The sequence below is a fragment of the Oryx dammah genome, unplaced genomic scaffold (assembly GCF_014754425.2).
Source record: "Oryx dammah isolate SB20612 unplaced genomic scaffold, SCBI_Odam_1.1 HiC_scaffold_11151, whole genome shotgun sequence".
NCBI lineage: Eukaryota > Metazoa > Chordata > Mammalia > Artiodactyla > Bovidae > Oryx > Oryx dammah.
In genome coordinates this window covers 657,125-676,607 of record NW_024080544.1, presented here as the reverse complement: position 1 = coordinate 676,607, position 19,483 = coordinate 657,125, and positions in this window count along the sequence as shown.

The window sequence follows — 19,483 nt, the reverse complement described above, 5'->3', positions numbered from 1 at the left end:
TATATCTTCAGTTTTGTAATTGATAATTGCCAAAATGTTATAGTACTAATCTGGTATTAACTAGAATTGATATGTACTTATCCCTATGACCTTTTACTTCCCTGTAGCTCATACAGTAAAGAATCTGCCTGCAATGTAGGAGACCTGGGTTTGATTCCTGGGTCAAGAAGATTATTGGTAGAAGGGCATGGCAGCCCACTCCAGCATTCTTCCCTGGAGGATCCCATGGACAGAAGAGCCTGGTGGGCTATAGTCCCTGGAGTCGCAAAGGGTCAGACACAACTGAGCAATTAATACTACTACTGCTGTCCCTATGATCTAAGGGCTTTGGTTTACTGTTTAAATTTTTGGAATGCCCTACTCATTTTCCCAATTCAGTTTATCATAATGTGAGCTCCTCTTTCATGTCAGTTTTTGGGTCTGGGATGTGGGATTATAGAACATGTTAAATAGATAAAATTATGAAATATGATTCTTTAGTAGAAAAGGAAGGTAAAGGTCTTTATTGAAGCACAAATGCAGGATGGCTTGCCCAGCTAGAGAGAGAGTGGAGAGAAAGGTTTCCTGAAGAAGGTCATCTTCAAGTACTTCTTTTTTTATAAAGCAGGTGTTTGAGGTTTTTTCCCTCGCTTTATATGTCCACATGGCTACATTTAATTTCAGATAACTCACACAGAAGTTCTTCATAGTGCTTACTCATGACTGAATAGAATTATTGTATATAAGACTTTTTAAATCAGGGGAAATATATTGTTCACTCTCAGCAAGGGAAGAATTATTTATAGTTTCTTAAAAACTTTTTCTGATGACTCTCCTGTAGTTATTAAAAATTCTGTAAGAGGAATTTTCCTAGCTTTCTGTTTGAAATTCAGACAAAACAAAGAAAAACATCCAAAAACGTATTCTGTATGGAAATCTGAATTTTGGGAATGTACTGATTTAACATACAGGCTCAAATAGCATGTAGATACCAAAAATCTCCTTAAGTAAAAATGTTTTTAGTTTATCCATGTTGACATTCCTTGACCTTTTGTGTTAAGCATAAAAGAACTGGTCAGAATTAACTAACAGGAGGAAGAGATAAGTTGTACTGAGAGGATAAGATGGTATAGTGATGGGATAAACTTTAAATTTTAATCATATGTGAATAAAACAACTTGTTCCTGTATAAAAATAATTATTTACTAATATAATTTCACATATAGAGGTGAAAAGAAAGGAGATGAAGAATTGTCTACAGAAGGATGGGAAAAGTCTAGAACATGTAAAAGCAGAAGAGATTCAAAATAGAAAATTCTCTGTTACTCTGTACTCTATGTCTAGAGTTTAGCATTATATCCACAAACAGAAAATACTCAGTACAGTTTTTAACTGTTAACAAATGTTGCAGATATTGTTACATTTATTGTTTTATTATATAGTTCTGCCTGAAATTGTATACTCTCTATCACTATTCCTATTTGCAACCCCATGGACTACACAGTCCATGGAATTCTCCAGGCCAGAATACTGGTGTGGGTAGCCTTTCCCTTCTCCAGGGGATCTTCCTAACCCAGGGATCGAGCCACATCTCCCACATTGCAGGCTGATTCATTATCAGCTGAGCCACAAGGGAAGCCCACTCACTTTTATGTAGTTCTGTCTGTAATCCTGCACACATCTCTATCACTTCCTATTGCATGACTGGATTATTTGTTTTGTGAGTATGTTGCTTCCATCGCTCAATAACTATTCTAGGGTAAGTGAATAGGATAATAATTATTTTTTCATTCCACTACCGCTGAATTTTTCTGCCTGATAGACAATCACATGTTAAATAGGCTGAACTAACAAAGGTACTATTACTGAATAAACAACACTATCATCAACAACAACAGTTCTGAGAAACTACTCAGCTTGCTATCACCACTTCATGGGAAAACAAAGAAGTGCACTGCAGTCTCTGATCTACAGATGCTTTTAAAGTGACTTTAGCCAGATGAAATGGTTTCCTGAGGTATGCCTTTCTTATACAAACAAAAGTAACCCATTTTTTTGGAAACCAAGAAAACTAAAATTGTTTTAGTAGTTCCCACATATATGCATAATCAGATATTAACTCACCTTTAATGGTTTAGTAAAGTGTTTCGTTGATTTATGCAATCATTGTCTTGTGTGGTATTACATTGTTGTTGTGTTTTTGTCACTGACTTGTGTCTGACTCTTTTGTGACTCCATGGACTTATCCCACGAGCTCCTCTCTCCATGGGATTTCCCAGGCAAGTATATTGGAGCAGATTGCCATTTCCTTCTCCAGTGCAGTCTTGCATACAAGATATAAAAAATGAGGAAGCTGAAGAGAGCACGTAAATGAAACTTCAGTATATATGAAAATGGAGGTGCATGATGAGTGAAAAAATAAAAGAAAAATATTAGATTATATATAAAAGGTAATCATACATGAGGCTAGATGTATATACTTTATTTTATATGTCAACTTTTGAAATCTATTCATTGATGAGCCACATATTTAAACCAAAGTTATGTAGTTGCTGAGGGAAAAGAAAAAAATATCAGTTTCATAATTTAGTATCCCCATAAATTAAAACATAAAAATTACCGTGTTCCCAGGAAAATTACACTTATTATATTATTCTTGAATTATATACAGAAAGGTCTGTAATAATAGTGAAGAGTATCCTTGATGATATCTTATAATAGACATTTCTTAAGGCAGCCATCAATACACTATAGACTGAATACATTAGTTTGTCGAGATCTAGTTAAATCTAAGAATACTTCAAACTATTTCAGAGTGTTAGACTTTTCCCTTTGAATTATAATCTATTAGGTTTTATCTTTGTTGAATTTTGAACGAATCTTATGAGTTAATTGAGCAAGGAGAATATCTGGAATGCCAGCGGAATTTGCTTGAATAAAGTTTGGACTCCTTTGTTTTAGGGGACAACTGAACTGAGATTGTTTCATTAATTGCACTAACAGAAAGTGACTGAATCTGGCCTTTGAGGTGAATCAAAAGGAACTTCCCATCATGGGACATGACAGTCGGTTTTTGCTTTTTTTATTTTATTTTATTTTATTTTAAAATAGATGTAAAACTGTTCCAGTGCAAAATTAAATGAACGGTATAGACTCCACAGTTATGGAGTAATCAATATTCTTTTATTCTGGAAAAAAATCTAGTCAGAAAAAGATGCTTGCTATGAGTAAAATACATTGTCTGTAATGGAGCACCCAGCATTGTGCACCGATATTTCATGATATATAATTCACAGTAATGCTGAAAATCCCCAGAGTAATGATGTGAGTTAATTTGGTTTAATAATTTGTATATTGGAGAACACTGGTCCTTCTGTCTCTGCTTGATGTCTCATTCTTTTTTATTTTCCTTTATCACTACTGTGCATTCCTTTTTTCTTCCCTTATTCTGTTCTCCAGTACTTTCCTTTCCTCTTTTCTTTTCCTCTGGACATATAATTTCAATGTTTCTTAGATGCTAGTATTTCTAGATGCTATGTAACTAAGCAAACCCTATTTAGTTGTCTGTTCAGGCCACCTAATTTAAGATAATAAAATAGCAATTGCAAATACTGTTGTTTAGTTGCCAAGTCATGTCCAATTCTGCAACCCCATGGACTACAGCATGCTAAGCTTCCTTATCCATCACTAACACTTGGAATTTGCACAAACTCATGTCCTTTGAATTAATGATTCCAAATATCAAGAGGTATAACTTTTGATTCTCTGTCTCAAGAGAATATTTGCCAGTGTATGCAAGAGCTTTATCACATACTTAAATAAGGAAAAAAAAAAACTATGAAGACTGGGAAGCCTTCTAGATTTTTTTAAATATCAGTTTTGAGCATTGTTTTAATAATATTTACAAAACTTAGGATTCCCTGTCTCCCTACCAAACACACACACACACACACACACACACACACACAGCAAACATAAATCTCACTTAGATTAGGCCAAATTTTCACTCAAATGCTTTCTATATCTACAAATTTAGAGAAATTATTTATCTTCTCCAAACCTTAGTCTCCTCATTGGTAAAATAGACATAAAAATAATATCTTACTTATAAAGATTGTGTGAGGATTATTAAATGACAGGATCCATATATGGTTAGGTAAATCCCTGGGAAATGTTCTTTAAAATATCAATTAATAATAATGCTACTACTACTCTTTATATTAAACTATGTACAAATGCAAAACTGTTGTAATATGGAATATGGCCTTTTCATTTTTTTCTGTCAATACCAAACACTGTATTTGTCATTGTCTTCTGAATGCACTCTTACAGTGTGCATTTTTACTTGACAGTTATTGTGAATGTTTTTATTGTCAATTATTGGGAATATTGATCCATATCATTAATGTGATATTTAATGGCATAATAACTATCTGTTATAATGATGTTTAATGACATTCACATTATTTTCAAATTATCTGTCCTAAGCATAATGCTGTTGCAGACATACTAGTAGATAATTTTTTTTATTAACTTCTCTAATGTTTTTCCTTAAATCCATCATTAGACCTGAAAGTGCTCAATAAAAAGTTATTTACATTTTAAAACCTGTAAATATATAGAGTCCCTGCCTTCCAGAAACAAATTAAAAACATATACTGTTATCAATATAGTAATGCAAAAAAGTTTTATGATAATTTAGCTATATAAATATAATAGATTTTAGAAATTCATTGTTGCTTTAATATGAAATATTTTAATAATGGAAGTTAATTTGTATAATTAAATATTTAATATCATTATCAAAACTGTGTGCTGCACAATATATCCTTGTTTCTTATCTGTTTTATACATAGTAATTTGTATCTGTTAATCCTATACCCCTATTGTACACCTTTTTTCCTCCCCCCACTGGTAAACACTTGTTTGTTTTCTGTGTATGTGAACTTGTTTTTGTTTTGATGTGTGCACTCATTTGGTTTTTTTTTTTAATTCCACAAATAAGTGATAAAATAAGAGTGTCTGTCTTTCTATGTCAGACATAGTTTACTAAGCATAATACTGTCTAGGTCCATCCACAATGTTGCAAATGACATAATTTCATTCTTTTTTTTGGCTGAGTAGTATTCCATTCTGTGTGTGTGTTTGTGTGTATGTGTATCTGTGTATGTTGTAAGTGTCTTTTTCCAATTAGTGTGTGTGTGTGTGTGTGTGTGTGTGTGTGTGTTTTTCTTCCAGACAGGTAACCAGGAGAGGGGTTTCTGCATCATATCGTAGTTTTATTTTTAGTTTTTTGAGGAACTTCCATGCTCTTTTCCATAGTGGCTGACCTAATTTACATTCCCACCAACAGTGTAAGAAGAAAAAGAAGTGAAGTCTCTCAGTCCTGTCCAACTCTTTGTGACTGGAGGGATTGTAGCCTACCAGGCTCCTCAGTCCATGGCATTTTCCAGACAAGAGTACTGGAGTGAGTTGCCATTTCCTTCTCCAGGGGATCTTCCCAACCCAGGGATTGAACCTGGGTCTCCCTCATTGCAGGCAGATGCTTTACCATCTGAGCCACCAGGGAAGCCTGGTAGGAGGGTTCCATTTTCATCGTATCTTCACCATCATTCATTTGTAGACATTTTAATAATAGCCATTCTGACAGCTGTTGGGTGATATCACATTGTTGTTTTGATCTTCATATCTTTTTATTAATGGTGTTGAGCATCTTTTCCTGTGCCCTTTACAATCTGTAAATATTTATAAAAATGGATATTTGTGTTTTCTGCCCATATTTAATTATTAGTATGTTTTTGGATACTGAGTTTTATGAGCAGTTTATATATTTTAGATACCAACATCTTGTCAGTCTTATTATTTGAAAATATTTTCTCACACTGAGTAGGTTTTTTTTTTTCCTTTTGCTGATTATTTCTTTAATGTCCAGAAGCTCAAATTTAATTGTTTCATCTGTTTATTTTAGGGTTTATTTTGCCTTAACAGACAGATCCAAAAAATGTTGCTATGACTTATGCCAGAGAATGTTCTGCCTATGTTTTCTTCTAGGAATTGTCTGGTTTCTGATCTTACATTTAAGTATTTAATCTGTTTTAAGTTTATATGTGTGTATAGTATGAGGAAATATTCGAATATTATTGTTTTACATTTTGTTGTCCAGTTTTCTCAACACCACTTATTGAAGAGATTGTCCATTGTAGGTTCTTACCTCCTTCTTTGTAGATTAATTGACCATAGATGTGTGGGTTTATTTCTGGACACGCTGTTCTGTTCCATTAGTCTTTGTATTTGTCTGTGTGCCGGTGCCATGCTTTTTTCTATATCTGTAACTTAGTCGTACAGTCTGAAGTCAAAAGGCATGATATCCGCAGCTTTGTTCATTTTTTCAAGATTGCTTTGGCAGTTTGGTGACTTTTGTAGCTCTCTACAAATTTTAGAATATTTTTTTTAGTTCTGTGGAAAATGTCATGAGTATTTTGATAGGCATTACATTAAATCTGTAGAGTACTTTAGCTAATATGACCATTTTAGCAGTATTGATTCTTCCAGTCCATAAACACCTGATATTTTCCCACTTTATATCACTTTCAAACTCCATTTTCAACATTTTATAGTTTTCAGAATATAACTTGCCTGTTTAGTTGTTTATTCCTAGATATTTTATTCTTTTGATGTGATTTTAAATGAGATTGGTTTCTTGCTTTCTTTTTATTAATAAGTTCATGATTAGATAAAAGCAATGGACTTCTTTTTATTAATATTATATCCCACAACTTTACCAACTTCATTTATTAGTTCTAATAGTTTGTGGGTGGAGACTTTAGGGTTTTCTTTATAAAATATATCACCTGTAAATAGTGACAGTTTTACTTCTTCCCTTCCAATTTGAATGGCTTTAATTTCTTTTTCCTTTCTGATTACTGTGACTGGAACTTCTAATTCTATAAAATAAAAGTATAGTGATGGGCATCAGTGTCTTGTTCTTAGATTTAGAGGAAGGCTTTCAGTTTTTCATCATTGAGAATGATGTTACCTGTTGGTTAGTCATAATGGCCTTTATTATGTGAAATATATTTCCTCTCTAACAACATTAATGAGAGTTTTTATCATGAATAGGTGTTGAGTTTTGTCAAATGCTTTTTCTACCTCTGTTGAGTCAATCATACAATTTTTATTCTTGCTTTTGTTAATGTTAATATCATGCTATTTGATTATCAAATATTAAACCACTCTGTCTCCTTGGAATAAATCCCACTTGATCAAGGTGTACTATATTTTTAAAACATATTGTTGTATTTTTTTGTTAATATTTTGTTGAGGATTTTTGCCTCTATATTCATCAGAGCTATTGGCTTACAATTTATTTATTTATTTATTTTGTAGTGTCTCTCTGGGTTTTGCTAATGGTAACCTAGTACAATGAACTGAAGTGTTCCATCTCCTTCAACTTTTTGGACTACTTTGAAAAAAGATACAAGTTAGATCTTCTTTGTATGTTTTGCACAATTCCACAGTAAAACCGACTAGTTCTCAAGTTTTGTTTTTTATATGTTTTCTTTATTGTAATGACCTTTATTTATTTATTCTTTTTTTTTTTCTTTGATGGATTTTCGCTGCAGCAAAATCCAGGCTTAGTTATCCCTCAGCATGTTGAATCTCCCTGGACCAAGGATTGAACCTGTCTCCCTGCATTCTCAGGTGGATTCTTAACCACTGGACCACAGGGAAATCCTGGGTGTTTTTCTTTTTATCACAGATTCGTTTTCTCTACCAGTGATTGATCTGTTCAGATTTCTATTTCTTACTGATTTTGTCTAGAAATGTGTCTGTTTCTTTTAACTTGTCTAAATCATTGGCATATAACTATTTATAGTATTATCTTATGAGTTTTTTTGTCTCTAGAAGGAAATGGCAACCCACTCCAGTATTCTTGCCTGGGAAATCCTATGGACAGAGGAACCTGGTGGGCTACAGTCCATGGGGTCACAAACAGTTGGACATGACTGAGTGACTTCACTTCACTAGTATTGGTTACTATTTCTGCTCTTTCATTTTTTATTGTGTTTATTTGGGCCCTCTCTGTTTACTTTTTTTGATGCACCCCCATGAAGCTTTATCCATTTTTTATCTTTTTGAAAATAAAATTATTGAGGATAATTGCATTACAATATTGTACTAGTTTATGCCATACATCAAAACAGGTATGCATGCGTCCCCCCCCACTGGAACCTCCCTCCCATCTCCCACCCCATCCCACTCCTCTAGGTTGTCACAGAGCACTGGGTTGAGCTCTGCGAGTCACACAGCAGATCCCCACTGGCCATCTGTTTTACATGTGGTAATGTTTATGTCTTGGACTGGAAGGAGATCCAACCAGTCCATCCTAAAGGAGATCAGTCCTGGGTGTTCATTGGAAGGACTGATGCTGAGGCTGAAACTCCAATACTTTGGCCACCTCATGGGAAGAGTTGACTCACTGGAAAAGACTCTGATGCTGGGAGGGATTGGGGGCAGGAGGAGAAAGGGATGACAGAGGATGAGATGGCTGGATGGCATCACCGACTCGATGGACATGAGTTTGAGTGAACTCCAGGAGATGGTGATGGACAGAGAGGCCTGGGGTGCTGCGATTCATGGGATCGCAGAGTCAGACATGACTGAGTAACTGAACTGAGCTGAACTGAATGTGTATGTTTCCATCCTACTCTCTCAATCCGTCCAACCCTTTCCTTCCCCACTGCATCCGCAAGTCTGTTCTCTATGTCTGCATCTCCATCACTGCCCTGTGGATAGATTTGTCAGTACCATCTTTCTAGAGTCCATGCACATGTGTTAATATGAAATATTTGTCTTTCTCTTTCTGATTTCCTTCACTCTGTACAGTAGGCTTGAGATCCATCCACTTCATTAGGACAGCTGGCTCTTGGTTTCATTCATCTTCTACATATTTGTTTCTTTTTTATTTCTTCTCTTATCTTTATCATTTTCTTCCTTCTGCTGATTTTGGAATTTCTTTATTCTTATTTTTCTAATTCTTTAAAACGGAAGAATAGGTTGTTTATTTGACATTTTTCTTGTTTCTTAAGAAAAGTCTGTATTGCTATAATCTTCCCTCTTAAAACTTTCTTTGTTGCATCCCATAGATTTTGGATGTTTTGTTTCTGTTTATTTGGCTTGTAGTATTTTCTTAATTCTTCAATTTCTTCACCAACACTTTTCTTTTCTTTCTTTTTAAGTAACATGCTATTTATTCTCTGTTTGTGCTTTTCTCTTTTATTTCTTCAACTGATTTCTTCTTTTATACAATTGTATTCAGAAAAACTGCTTGGTATAATCTCTACTTTCTTAAACTTACTGATTGTGCCCTACTAACGTGATATATTCTGGAGAATGTTCTACATGTACTTGAAAAGAATCTGCTTTATGCTGTTTTGGGATGAAATTTCCTGTAAATATTTTTTAAGTTCAACTGTTCTATTGTGTTATTTAAGATGACTCTTGCCTTATTCATTTCTCTCTGTATGGTGTGTTCCCTGAAGTGAATTGGGTTTTACATCCTTTATTATTATTAATATATTTTTGTTACATTTTCCTTTTAGGGCATTTAATATTAGTTTACATATTTAGGTCCTCCTATATTGGGTGCATTGGCTTCCACGATGGTTCAGGGGTAAAAAATCCACCTACAATGCAGGAGATGCAGCAGATGTGAGTTTGATCCCTGGGTTGAGAAGATTCCTTGGAGGAGGAAATGGCAACCCACTCCAATATTCTTGACTGAAATATTCCATGGAGAGAAGAGCCTGGTGGGCTGTTGCCCATGGGATCACAGAGTCAGACACAACCAAGCATTTACACATAGACAGGTTATTGGGTGCACAGATGTTAACAAGTGCAATATTCTCTTGCATTTTACCTTTATCATTATATAATGACTTTCTTTGTGTTTTGTTATAGGATTTGTTTTTCAGTCTGTATTGTGTGGCATGAGTATAGCTACTTTTTAAAATAAATTTATTTATTTTAATTGGAGGTTAATTACTTTACAATGTTGTATTGGTTTTGCCACATATCAACATGTATCCACCACAGGTATACACATGTTCTACATCCTGAACCCCCATCCCTCTTCCCTCTCCATACCATCCTTTTGGGTTGTCCCAGTGCAACAGCCCCAAGCATCCAGCATCATGCTTTGAACCTGGGCTGGCGGCTTGTTTCATATATGATATTATACATGTTTCAATGCCATTCTCCCAAATCATCCAAAAGACTGTTCTATATATCTGTTTCTCTTTTGCTGTCTGGCATACTGGGTTATCGTTACCATCTTTCTAAATTCCATATATATGTGTTAGTATACTCTATTGGTGTTTTTCTTTCTGGCTTACTTCACTCTGTATAATAGGTTCCCATTTCATCCAACTCATTAGAACTGATTCAAATGTATTCTTTTTAATGGCTGAGTAATACTCCATTGTGTAGATGTACCACTGCTTTCTTATCCATTCATCTGCTGATGGACATCTAGGTTGCTTCCATGTCCTGGCCATTATAAACAGTGCTGAGATGAACATTGGGGTACACGTGTCTCTTTCAATTCTGGTTTCCTTAGAGTGTATGCCCAGCAGTGGGATTCCTGGGTCATAAGGCAGTTCTATTTCCAGTTTTTTAAGGAATCTCCACACTGTTCTCCATAGTGGTGGTACTAGTTTGCATTCCCACCAACAGAGCAATAGGGGACCCTTTTCTCCACACCCTCTCCAGCATTTATTGCTTGTAGACTTTTGGATTGCAACCATTCTGATTGGCGTGAAATGGTACCTCATTGTGGTTTTGATTTGCATTTCTCTAATAATGAGTGATGTTGAGCATGTTTTCATGTGTTTGTTAGCCATCTGTATGTCTTCTTTAGAGAAATGTCTATTTAGTTCTTTGCCCATTTTTTGGTTCTGTTGTTTATTTTTCTGGAATTGAGCTGCAGGAGTTGCTTGTATATTTTTGAGATTAGTTGTTTGTCAGTTGCTTCATTTGGTATTATTTTCTCCCATTCTGAAGGCTGTCTTTTCACTTGCTTAGCAAGTTCCAGAAAAACATCTATTTCTGATTTATTGACTATGCCAAAGCATTTGACTGTGTGGATCACAATAAACTGTGGAAAATTCTGAAAGAGATGGGAATACCAGATCACCTGACCTGCCTCTTGAGAAATCTGTATGCAGGTCAGGAAGCAACAGTTAAAACTGGACATGGAACAACAGACTGGTTCCAAATAGGAAATGGAGTGCATCAAGGCTGTATATTGTCACCCTGCTTATTTAACTTCTATGTAGAGTACGTCATGAGAAACGCTGGACTGGAAGAATCACAAGCTGGAATCAAGATTTCTGGGAGAAATATCAATAACCTCAGATATGCAGATGACACCACTCTTATGGCAGAAAGTGAAGAGGAGCTAACAAGCCTCTTGATGAAAGTGAAAGAGGAGAGCAAAAAAGTTGGCTTAAAGCTCAACATTCAGAAAACGAAGATCATGGCATCTGGTCCCATCACTTCATGGGAAATAGATGAGGAAACAGTGGAAACAGTGTCAGACTTTATTTTTCTGGGCTCCAAAATCACTGCAGATGGTGAGTGCAGCCATGAAATTAAAAGACGCTTACTCCTTGGAAGATAAGTTATGACCAACCTAGATAGCATATTCAAAAGCAGAGACATTACTTTGCTGACTAAGGTCTGTCTAGTCAAGGCTATGGTTTTTCCAGTGGTCATGTATGGATGTGAGAGTTGGACTGTGAAGAAGGCTGAGCGCCAAAGAATTGATGCTTTTGAACTGTGGTGTTGGAGAAGACTCTTGAGAGTCCCTTGGACTGCAAGGAGATCCAACCAGTCCATTCTGAAGGAGATCAGCCCTGGGATTTCTTTGGAAAGAATGATGCTAAAGCTGAAACTCCCGTACTTTGGCCACCTCATGCGAAGAGTTGATTCATTGGAAAAGACTCTGATGCTGGGAGGGATTGGGGGCAGGAGGAGAAGGGGACGACAGAAGATGAGATGGCTGGATGGCATCACTGACTCGATGGACGTGAGTCTGAGTGAACTCCCAGAGTTGGTGATGGACAGGGAGGCCTGGTGTGCTGCGATTCATGGGGTTGCAAAGAGTTGGACATGACTGAGCGACTGAACTGAACTGATAGTTTCCTTTGTTGTGCTGAAGCTTTTAAGTTTAATTAGGTCCCATTTGTTTATTTTCTTTTTTTTAATTTTTAGTTACTTTTTTAAAAATTTTACTTTATTTTAGTTTACAATAGAAACATGGTAATGATAACCTTTTGTTTCGTTTCATCATCTTGTTTCTGTTTGTATGAATGTCTTTTTTCCATTCTTCACTTTCAGTCTGTATATGTCTTTAGCAATGTTGTGAGTCTTTTGTAAACAATATTTAAATGGCTGTTGATTTTCTTTTATCTAATCAGTTCACCTTATATCTTTTGATTGGGGCATTTAGTACATTAACATTTAAAGTAATTTTTAAAATGAAAGTGAAAGTGATGTCAGTCCTGTCTGAATCTTTGTAACACCATGGACTGTAGCCTATCAGGCTCCTGCATCCATGGGATTTTCCAGGCAAGAGCGCTGGATTGGATTGCCATTTCCTTCTCCAATTTTTGAAAAGTATGTAATTATTTTAATTTTATTACTTACCAGCTGGTAGTTGTGATTCTTCTTTGTTCATTTCATCCTTTTTTTCCTTCTCTTGTGGTTTGATGATTTTCTTTAGTGGTATGCTTGCATTCCTTTCTCTCTAGCTTTTGTGATCATGTCTTGATTTGTGGTCATCATGGACCTGATATATATTACCTATTACTATATCTACTTGTTTTAAACTGGTAGTCACTTAACTTTAAGAATATTCTAAAAGATCAGTATTTGTTACTCCACTTTCGTCTAACCTGTGTGTTTTTTTTTAATGTCATATTTATCTTCATATTTATTCTTTCACTCTTCATTCTAATTATATTTGATTTTACAATTTTGTTGTCTTAATCTTTGTTCTAACTTATGTAAGCAATTGGTCCTCAAACTTTACTGTGTATTTGCCTTTACTACTGGGATTTTTCTTTTCTTTCAGATTCTTATTTCTTTGAATAGTCACTTATTTTCTACTTAGAGAATAACTTTAACATTTCTTTTAGTTAGGTTTAGTATTGGTATGCTTTCCTGGTGGCTCAGATGATAAAGAATCTGCCTGCAGTACAGGAGGCCAGAATTTGATTCCTAGGTTGGGAAGATCCCCTGGAGAAGGGGTTGACAACACGCTCCAGTATTCTTGTTTGGAGAATTCCGTGGATAGAGTAATCTAATGGGCTACAGTTCATGGAGTTGCAAAGAGTTGGACAAACTGTGCGAGTAACACTTTTAATTTCAGTATTGGTGTACTGTTTTAATTTTTGCTTGTGTGAGAACTTCTTCATCTCTTCTTCTGTTCTAACTAGTAATCTTGTTGGGAGAGTATCCTGGGTTGCTGATCCTTTTTTGAATAAATTGTGCTATTTATTCTGACCTGCAAATTTTCTGTAGAAAAATCTGCTGATAACTTTATCTAGGTTCCCTTCTATATGACTTTTTGTTTTTCTCCTACTGAGTTTAGAATTCTCTCTTTAACTTTTCCATTTTAATTATTACGTGTCTTGGTATGGGTCTGTTTGGGTTCATCTTTTTTCTTATACCTTGATATCTGTTTTCTTTTTTAGGTATGGAAAGTTTTCAGCCATAATTTCTTCAATACATTTTCTTTCTTACATTTTGACCTACTTCTATGCCTATTCTCCTTCTGGGACCCCTATAACATGAGTCTTGCGAAACTTCATGATATCACAGAAGTCTCTTAAACTGTTTTCCGTTTTAAAATTAGCTTTTCTTTTTGCTGTTCTGATCGAGTGATTTTGATTATTCTGTCTTCTAGATCACCTGTGCATTCTTCTATATCACCTAATTTGCCATTAATCCATTCTACTGTGTTTTTAATTTCAATTATTATATTCTTCAGTTGACTAGTTCTTTTTAAAAAATATATTTTCTAGTTCTTTGTTAAAATTCTCACTGTTTTCATCTACTCTTTTCCCTAATTCAGTTAGCATTCTTTTAACAAATGCCTTTAAGTCTTTCTTAAATTGTTTATTTCCTTTTTTTTTTTTTTCTTTTCAGGTGTTTTATTTCGCTCTTTCAGTTGAGATAAATTCTTCTGTTTTCTCATTTTGCTTAACTTTCTTTGTCCCTTGGAAATTAGATTAAACGGTTTCCTATTCTGTTCTTGAAAAGTAGTACTTACATGGAGGTGTCTCTATACAGTCTGCATGTGCCCGGTCACTTTGGTGAGAGAGCTGGATTTGACATGAACATAGGTCATGTCTTTCTTTAGTTTGTCCTGGCAGGTATCCCACTAGTAGGAGGTAGGCCTGGAGGAGGAGATAAGGCTGGAGCAAGGTGTGAGCTGGAACTTTATTTCCACTCAGTGCTCTTCACCATCCTATTGGGATGAGGGTAGGTCCCTAGTTAACAAGGTCCCTAGTTGAGGTAGGTCCCCAGAGCAGAAGTCCTGAGGATCGGTTCTGAGCTGGCTCTGTTTCCTTAAGTGTCTAATCTCCCCTCTTTTGACACCAGCACTCTTGCCCTGAAGGGGAGCAGTTTCTGTAGTAAGAGGAGTCTGTGCAGGTTCTTGCTGAGTGCTGCATCAAGAGCTCTGGGAATCTGGTCACAGAGAAGAGTTTAGGGCTCCTTATGTGTTAAGTGCTGTTAATGCCTGCTGCTGCTGTGCTTAGATGCCCCTTTGGGGCTATTTGCTACTCTGTCTCTCAGACAAGGTTGCTCCCTGTTCTTTTAGTCTTCTTTCCATTACAGAACTGCAAAAAGTATGTGGGACTGGAGCAATTTCTCAGCTTAGGCTGGGCATGCTGAGGCAGGCTCAGGAAACCAGCTACCTGCAGTTTCAGTGCACCTGTCCACCCCACTTAAGAATAAGCAGGCATTCACAAGCTTGTCCTAAGCAAAGTCTCTGCTTGCCACTGCCATCCTGGTAGTCTCACCACCCCTCCAACCAGCCAAGGGGCTTGTCTTCCCAGTGTTAGGCACCAGGACTGGAGTTCCTGATTTATGCTTTGAAACGCCCACTCCCAGGGAGGGTCTCCATGTAATCTCCCTTTTCCCTGAGTCATCTCCCTAGGGCACAGGTCTTGACCTAATCACTTATCTTCCCTTCCTACCTGATTTCTTTTTTTCAGCCTTCATTATACTGGAGTCTTTCCATTAGTTTCTTGATAGTTTTCTGTGACAGTTATTCCATATGCATATGTATTTTTGTTGTGTTTGTGGGAAAGGTGAGATTGAGTTCTATATCCTCCTACTCCACCATTTTGATCTCTTTCCTAAATATTTTAATTCTTTAATTCAAATAGGCAAAACTGGAATTCTATACTATGAGATATATATTAGAAAATATATAACTAATTATCATAAGTATATTTGCTTAAAAATTCATTTATTCTTTAATAATTTAGACCTTCACTATAGTCCAGAATTTCCCTCATAGTTCAGTTGGTAAAGAATCTGCTTGCAATGCAGGAGACCCTGGTTCTATTCCTGGGTCAGGAAAATCCCCTGGAGAAGGGATAGGCTATCCACTCCACTCTTCTTGGGCTTCCCTTGTGGCTCAGCTGGTAAAGACTCTGCCTGAAATGCAGGAGACATGAGGTTGAATCCTGGGTTGGGAAGATCCCCTGGAGAAGGGAAAGGCTACCCTCTCCAGTATTCTGGCCTGGGGAAGTCCATGGAGTCCCAGAGAGTCAGACAGGACTGAGAAACTTTCACTCACCATAGTCTAAATTACAGAGTGCCTTGTAGGTGCCAGATATTTTATCAGAATCTTAAAATTAGTATACTACTATGGAAATGATTTAATTTTTAAAATAGATCATGTAAAAGTTGTAGGATCAATCTATATAAGCAAAAAAAGGTAATCTTATTTAAAATTTCATCATTTTTCTAATTACTGGCTACTATCTATATAACTAAGGCCAAGAAAAAGTAAGTAGCAGCTGTAAATTGTTGCTTTGTTCATGATGCATTTTTTTGTAAAGTGATGCTGCTGTGCTTTGCTAAGTTGCCTTAGTTGTGTCTGATCATGTGAAACCCCATGAACTAAGTCCACCAGGCTCCTCTGTCCATGAGATTTTCCAAATAAGAATACTGGAGTGGGTTGCCATGCCATCCTGTAGGGGATCTTCCTCACCCAAGAACTGAGCTCATAACTCTATGTCTCCTGCATTGTGAGGTGGGTTATTAACCACTAGTGCCACCTGGGAAGCTCCCTAAAGTAGTACATTGAATAGTGGCTTTCTATGTAGAATAACTGTATAAAAGACTGAAATTATTTGTCAGATAATTTGCAAAATAGTTGCAATTTTATGTTGGAAAGAGTGACTTCTAAAGTAATTTGTGTAGGGAAATTATACAGTAATATATATCATGTTCAATATCAATAGAATACAATGTCTTTGGAAAATTGGATAAATCATTTTACACATCTGTCTACATGGGATCATGCATATGGGTCTAAAAAAGAGGAGCAAAGTTAAAAACGTCTCTTGAGTCCACATGGAGGCAAAAAGCAGTCTCCCCTGTAGGACTGTTTGGTTGAACGTCTTGTAGTGGAAACAGTCAAATGTCTTAGAAAGTTACTGAATTCTGTTTACAACTTAAAATTTTAAAAAAAGGAACACTTGACTTTGGTTCTCAAATCAGGAGGATTATAATTTGCCAGATATGAGCTGGAATCTGAGCCTGTGCAATCTCAATTACGAGATTCATTCTTAAACTATGTTCCAAAAGGATCTACCATTGCTCAGTCTGAAACATGACTTCAGGAACCTTGAGTGTTTTTAATTAAGAAATATTTTTTGAAATCAGTTTAGTTTGAGAAAGTGATTGTGTATGCATCCTCAGTTGTGCCCGATTCTTTTATGACCTCATGGATTGTATCCCACCAGGCTTCTCTGTCCATGGGATTTTTCCAAACAAGAATACTGGAATGGGTTGCAATTCCCTTCTCCAGGGGATCTTCCCAACTCAGGGATTGAACCCTAGTCTCCTATGTCTTTTGCATTAGTAGGTGGATTTTTTTTTTTTTTTTAACCACTGAGCCACCTGGGAAGCACAAGAAATTCATTATGGCTTTGTTAAATGAATATTTTATAACATCATACATTTTGGAAGCATTGGTGATTTTGGAAGGTTACCTAACTTGGCAAATGAAACGGTTTATAATAATCTTGGTGCTATGCTAGTTCTTTCAATTTTTCAGTTTCCAGATAAATGATACTATGTTTCCTGGAAATGCTACAATTGATTATAAATGTATTTTATCTAGATAAAGTGTATGATCTGCATCTCAAGAGAACTTTGTACAGTTGTCAAAGAAATGTCCCTTAGAATGAGTAAAATTCTGTCATGCTCTGATTAACGTAAGGGTGTAACAAGTGTATTCTTAAATTTATAAACATATTGATAAAAAAATTATTTCTAATTTTTGTGACTATGGAAATCTTAACAAATGCAGAAAAGTAATGAGGTCAGTTAAAACTACCTATAACCCTAACTTCTGCTTTAATATTTGTTGACTCTATATTTCATCATAAGTTTACATAGTAATTCATTTCTCTATTCTTATATACTCTTCACTTGGCTTATTTCCAATTTTAATTAATTGTAATAACAGTGTAAGAAAACTACTGTATAATAATGTTTAATCATGTAACTGATTAATAAAATATATGATTTTTAAAATAAAAATTCATTTGCCAGGGAGATGTGAAATTTTATAAAGTAATGGAACTGAAACAGTGTAAAGCTTAGTTTCTGATAATATTTTAAGAGATCAAATTAAATTTAAACTTATCAGGTTTAATTATTGAATGAAAAAGTATTATTTTTTGATTTCATTGTCTGAGTTTTGAATGATAATGTTTATGCAAGTTGGTTTTATTATGGATCAATGATTTAAAAAGCTTTAGTTCTTAATCCAAGTTAATGGGACATTTTCTGATATAGTCATATTGTCTCCCACATATTAAGTGACCTCCATTTTCCTAGATGAATTGCTTTTAACATTGTTGAGGGATGGAAAATGACTATAGGAGAGTGATTCTGTAAACCAACTGTGGCTTTTCATAGACGGTAGTATACTTGTTCACATCCCATAACCACTCATCTCTTTTCATAGAGCTCATGTAGAGATTTATCAACATTATGACAACTCAGATGGGACTAGAAGCCATCAAGAGTCACATTAGAGAATTTAGAAAAAAAGTTAAACGTTGACTCATCCTATTTTAATATTTTATTCATGTATTTTTGAAGAATCTACACCTAGTCATAATATTTTAGTAGCCTTTGTTCCAGATGCACACACACAAAAAATAGTATGGTAGGTATTGTGAATCTTAGGTCACAAACGAAAACTCACATATCATGTATTTTTTAAAAATCATTTTTCTATTACTATTTCAAATGCTCATTCTTTTACATGGTAAAAACTTCGTGTCAAAACAGTTAGAGGATTCTCAGTTTTTGACTGGGGTAAATCCCACTGAACTTTGCAACCAAGGTCTTAGGAAAAACATTAAGAAGAATGAGAAAGATTAATTAAATATGTACAAAGAAGAGTAAACACTAGGAAGGAATTAAAGGAAGCAGGCACTTTCTGATCCTGTAGGTTAGTCTTGTCTGTATTCCCCTGCTCTATCCAAAGAGTATAATAAGGTTCTTGCTTATAATTTGGGGCTTCCCTGGTGGCTCAGAGGTTAAAGTGTCTGCCTGGAATGTAGGAGACCTGGGTTCAATCCCTGGGTTGGGAAGATCCCCTGGAGAAGGAAACGGCAACCCACTCCAGTACTCTTGCCTGGAGAATCCCATGGAGGGAGGAGCCTGGTAGCCTACAGTCCATTGCGTTGCAAAGAGTCGGACACGACTGAGCTACTTAAGCAGGCACTTTCTGATCCTGTAGGTTAGTCCTGTCTATTCCCTTTGCTCTATCCAAAGAGTATAATAAGGTTCTTGCTTATTATATATGGCTTGCTGTGCCATAGCCAAGCTTGGATACATAAGAAAACATTTACCTACTTCCACAATATATAGGACTTTTTCAGGGCTGACTTAGACCTTAATGCTGTGAAACAAGTCTCTTCTTCCTTCCCTCCTCCTCCTCCCCCTCCTCCTCCTCCTCTTCCTCTTTCTCTCCCTCCTTCTTCTCCATCTTTGCTGTGCTCAAAGAAGAAAGAATCTGGGATTCTGCAACTTTTGGATCTCTAAATATATCTAAGAATTTATATCATTCTTTTGGATTCTCATTCTAAACACTGAACAAGAAAACTTATAATATGTGCATTTTTGTAATGGTTGTAACATACTGTAAATGACGACATGAATGATCAGTTTCTGTGGGTGG